Here is a 5,000-nt window from a genome sequence, read left to right on the forward strand (position 1 = left end):
GTTCTTAACTGACTTGCCTAGTTAGATAAAGGTAAATAAAATTGTGCTCCTACAGGAAGTAGTCCTACGGACTGTGACATGCATGTAATCGCCAACGTTTCTGCCATGGAGGGAAACAGAACCGCGGTGTGGCTTTGAAATTATTGCTCTTATGTAATTCTAAAGTGTTCATATCACTTGCATATCTGAACTGGGTAGGTCATGAGCAGGAAGCACCTCAACCAGAGAAGAACTCAGTTTTGTATACTGTGTCGCTGAGGTAAATTCAGGAACGTCTGTGGTTTGGCTGGTGAGAACATTTTGTCTAATGAAATTCCTTCCCTGAAGGGACCTTTGTTCTGGCTTTGGTTGTGGACTTTTGTTGGTCTTTATTCAGCCTGACCGTGTCTTCAGCTGTTGGTTAGTATTAGTTAGTTAGTTTGTAGCATGAGGTGGTAGAATCCTGCATTTCTCTTTCTACTGTGATGAAGAAAAGTTTCTCTCTTTCTGCCCCCCCCACACGTTTTCTCTCTCTCTCGATTAAGCCTTGCACCCGTCTGGTCGGTCTCGGTCTCGGTATGATGGAGGCTCGGGTTTCAGTCCCTCTCACAAGGCACATCCTCATGGTTTTACGCTGTGAACCAGGCCCTGGGGGTGATTGAGTGGTTTTACGTTGTGAACCAGGCCCTGAGGGGATTGGGTGGTTTTACGTTGTGAACCAGGCCCTGGGGGGATTGGGTGGTTTTACGCTGTGAACCAGGCCCTGGGGGGATTGGGTGGTTTTACGCTGTGAACCAGGCCCTGGGGGGATTGGGTGGTTTTACGCTGTGAACCAGGCCCTGGGGGGATTGGGTGGTTTTACGTTGTGAACCAGGCCCTGAGGGGGGGGGGGGGATTGGGTGGTTTTACGTTGTGAACCAGGCCCTTGGGGGGGGGGGGGGGGATTGGGTGGTTTTACGTTGTGAACCAGGCCCTTGGGGGGGGGGGGGGATTGGGTGGTTTTACGTTGTGAACCAGGCCCTGGGGGGGGATTGGGTGGTTTTACGTGGTTTTACGTTGTGAACCAGGCCCTGGGGGGGGGGGGGATTGGGTGGTTTTACGTTGTGAACCAGGCCCTGGGGGGGGGGGGGATTGGGTGGTTTTACGTTGTGAACCAGGCCCTGGGGGGGGGGGGGGGGGGGGGGGGGATTGGGTGGTTTTACGTTGTGAACCAGGCCCTGGGGGGGATTGGGTGGTTTTATGTTGTGAACCAGGCCCTGGGGGGGGGGGGTTTTACGTTGTGAACCAGGCCCTGGGGGGGGGGGGGCGATTGGGTGGTTTTACGTTGTGAACCAGGCTCTGGGGGGGATTGGGTGGTTTCACGTTGTGAACCAGGCCCTGGGGGGGATTGGGTGGTTTCACGTTGTGAACCAGGCCCTGTGGGGGGGGGGGGGGGGATTGGGTGGTTTTACGTTGTGAACCAGACCCTGTGGGGGGGGGGGGGGGAATTGGGTGGTTTTACGTTGTGAACCAGGCCCTGGGGGGGATTGGGTGGTTTCACGTTGTGAACCAGGCCCTGGGGGGGGGGGGGGGGGGGATTGGGTGGTTTTACGTTGTGAACCAGGCCCTGGGAGGGGGGATTGGGTGGTTTTACGTTGTGAACCAGGCCCTGTGGGGGGGGGGGGGGATTGGGTGGTTTTACGTTGTGAACCAGGCCCTGGGGGGGATTGGGTGGTTTTACGTTGTGAAGCAGGCCCTGTGGGGGGGGGGGGGATTGGGTGGTTTTATGTTGTGAACCAGGCCCTGGGAGGGGGGATTGCACGGTTTTACGTTGTGAACCAGGCCCTGTGGGGATTGGGTGGTTTCACGTTGTGAACCAGGCCCTGTGGGGATTGGGTGGTTTCACATTGTGAACCAGGCCCTGTGGGGATTGGGTGGTTTCACGTTGTGAACCAGGCCCTGTGGGGATTGGGTGGTTTCACGTTGTGAACCAGGCCCTGTGGGGATTGGGTGGTTTCACGTTGTGAACCAGGCCCTGAGGGGATTGGGTGGTTTTACATTGTGAACCAGGCCCTGGGGGGATTGGGTGTCCTCTGTTAATAATGCACAAGGACCTGGAGTTCAATTAAACCAGCACATCAGATACTTAACAGAGTTGAATTTAATTAAACTCTATCACACTAGTGTTATCCAGAGGAGGGAAAGAGAAATTCTCCATAGCTGGACAATAGGATGAGAATCCCATAAAAAGCTGTTGGTTTCCTGTACCCTGCCCAGTTTTATACCTTCTTCCTCATTCCGTTTAGCTTCTCTTCTTTTCTTTGGAGCGGTCGCTGACCTCACACAGCGTAACACTGTCCTTGGGAACACACGCCTCGCTTTCCTGTTAACCCTTCTCACATCTGGTGCACCAGAGAGGAAGCCAGAGGGTTTTAACCATTTGTTCGGGGCAGAAATGGACTGATGCCTTGAGTGGTCGTCAGAATGAAGAACTCTGAAGAGAAGCAGTTCTATTGCTGATGGAAATGAATTCCTAGACATGTTCTTTACTTTTTTTCTGCTCTAGAAAAGGAATCCATCTCTACTAAGGATTTTCAACTTTATTGGGTTCTGCACTGCTACCACTCACCAGTTAACTTCCAGTCCCGGCTGTAGCTCGGGACCTCACCCTGCCGTTCGGGACGTGTCTGTCGCCCTGCCGTTCGGGACGTGTCTGTCGCCCTGCCGCTCGGGACGCGTCTCGCCCTGCCGCTCGGGACGCGTCTCGCCCTGCCGTTTGGGACGTGTCTGTGTCACCCTGCCGCTCGGGACGTGTCTGTGTCACCTTGCCGCTCGGGACGTGTCTGTGTCACCCTGCCGCTCGGGACGTGTCTGTGTCACCCTGCCGCTCGGGACGTGTCTGTGTCACCTTGCCGCTCGGGACGTGTCTGTGTCACCCTGCCGCTCGGGACGTGTCTGTCACCCTGCCGCTCGGGACGTGTCTGTGTCACCCTGCCGCTCGGGACGTGTCTGTGTCACCTTGCCGCTCGGGACGTGTCTGTGTCACCCTGCCGTTTGGGACGTGTCTGTCACCCTGCCGTTCGGGACGTGTCTGTCGCCCTGCCGTTCGGGACGTGTCTGTCGCCCTGCCGTTCGGGACGTGTCTGTCGCCCTGCCGTTCGGGACGTGTCTGTCGCCCTGCCGCTCGGGACGCGTCTCGCCCTGCCGCTCGGGACGCGTCTCGCCCTGCCGTTTGGGACGTGTCTGTGTCACCCTGCCGTTCGGGACGTGTCTGTGTCACCCTGCCGCTCGGGACGTGTCTGTGTCACCTTGCCGCTCGGGACGTGTCTGTGTCACCCTGCCGCTCGGGACGTGTCTGTGTCACCTTGCCGCTCGGGACGTGTCTGTGTCACCCTGCCGCTCGGGACGTGTCTGTGTCACCCTGCCGCTCGGGACGTGTCTGTGTCACCCTGCCGCTCGGGACGTGTCTGTGTCACCCTGCCGCTCGGGACGTGTCTGTGTCACCCTGCCGCTCGGGACGTGTCTGTGTCACCTTGCCGCTCGGGACGTGTCTGTGTCACCCTGCCGCTCGGGACGTGTCTGTGTCACCCTGCCGCTCGGGACGTGTCTGTGTCACCCTGCCGCTCGGGACGTGTCTGTGTCACCCTGCCGCTCGGAACCTCACCCTGACGCTCGGGACCTCACCCTGCCGCTCGGGACCGCGTGGAACTACGGGTACCCTGCTAACATGCTACAATGCCAAGGCTAATTAAACTCTGTCTGTGGGGGTGCCCCCAGCACACAGAGCTGTGAACAGGAACCATGGAGGTGAACTCTTTATCAGTGTGTGTGCCCAGGAAGAGAGAGGAACCAGTCTGTCATTCTGCTAGGTGATGGTGTCTACAGTACACCACGGCAGGACAGGTCTGCTCTTGTCAATCCCCCTCTATAGGAGCCCTCTGGCAACACCTCAGACATGTTATTACATAGTAAAGGTTGTGGAATGTGAAAGACTGGTGGGAGAGCTTGGTACTAGGCTGTTGGAGTGGGTGGGTAGGGGCTTGAGACCTGGCTTTTTGGGGGGGGGGGTGGCTGTTGCTGTTTCATTTGGCTGGACTCAGTGGCTGCATATCTGACTTATAAAGCTGGAACAGGAAGGGGGGTGCCTCTGACGTGACTGATTGGTAGCCTAGCTAATTCACGGTAACCTGGGGTAACAGGCCAAACATGCACTAATTACAGGTGCCTCCAATGCACTGTGTAGAGAGACGCTGGTTATGGAGCCAGACTGTAAGAGGGGGACCTATAGCAATAATATGTGTTGCCCCCCCCCCCTCCTGCCATGTCATCCATTGCTTTTATTTGGCACCATTATACCATTACACACCATGTCCCATTCCTTCTTTCTCTCTCTCTCTGTCCCTCTTTCTCTGTCCCTCTTTCTCTGTCCCTCTTTCTCTGTCCCTCTTTCTCTGTCCCTCTTTCTCTGTCCCTCTTTCTCTGTCCCTCTCTCTCTGTCCCTCTCTCTCTGTCCCTCTTTCTGTCCCTCTTTCTCTGTCCCTCTTTCTCTGTCCCTCTTTCTCTGTCCCTCTTTCTCTGTCCCTCTCTCTCTGTCCCTCTCTCTCTGTCCCTCTCTCTCTGTCCCTCTCTCTCTGTCCCTCTCTCTCTGTCTCTCTCTCTGTCCCTCTCTCTCTGTCCCTCTCTCTCTGTCCCTCTCTCTCTGTCCCTCTCTCTCCTTTCTCTCTCTCTGTCCCTCTCCTTTCTCTCTCTGTCATTTCTGTCTCTCTGTCCCTCTCTCCTTTCTCTGTCATTTCTCTGTCTCTCTGTCCCTCTGTCCCTCTCCTTTCTCTCTCTCTGTCATTTCTCTGTCCCTCTGTCCCTCTCCTTTCTCTCTCTCTGTCCTTTCTCTGTCTCTCTGTCTCTCTGTCTCTCTGTCTTTGTCTCACTCTCTCTCTCTCTCTCTGTCCCTCTCTCCTTTCTGTCTCTCTGTCCTTTCTCTGTCTCTCTGTCTCTCTGTCTTTGTCTCACTCTCTCTCTCTCTCTCTGTCCCTCTCTCCTTTCTG

General features: G+C 56.0%; 1 protein-coding gene across 23 annotated transcripts in view; it reads left to right on the top strand.

Annotated features, from left to right (window-relative positions):
- The window catches only part of LOC110526809 (liprin-alpha-1), a 94,746-nt gene that overhangs the window by 8,946 nt on the left and 80,800 nt on the right, over positions 1 to 5,000 (top strand). The window lies entirely within an intron of this gene.

The sequence above is a fragment of the Oncorhynchus mykiss genome, chromosome 6 (genome assembly GCF_013265735.2).
Source record: "Oncorhynchus mykiss isolate Arlee chromosome 6, USDA_OmykA_1.1, whole genome shotgun sequence".
Lineage (NCBI taxonomy): Eukaryota > Metazoa > Chordata > Actinopteri > Salmoniformes > Salmonidae > Oncorhynchus > Oncorhynchus mykiss.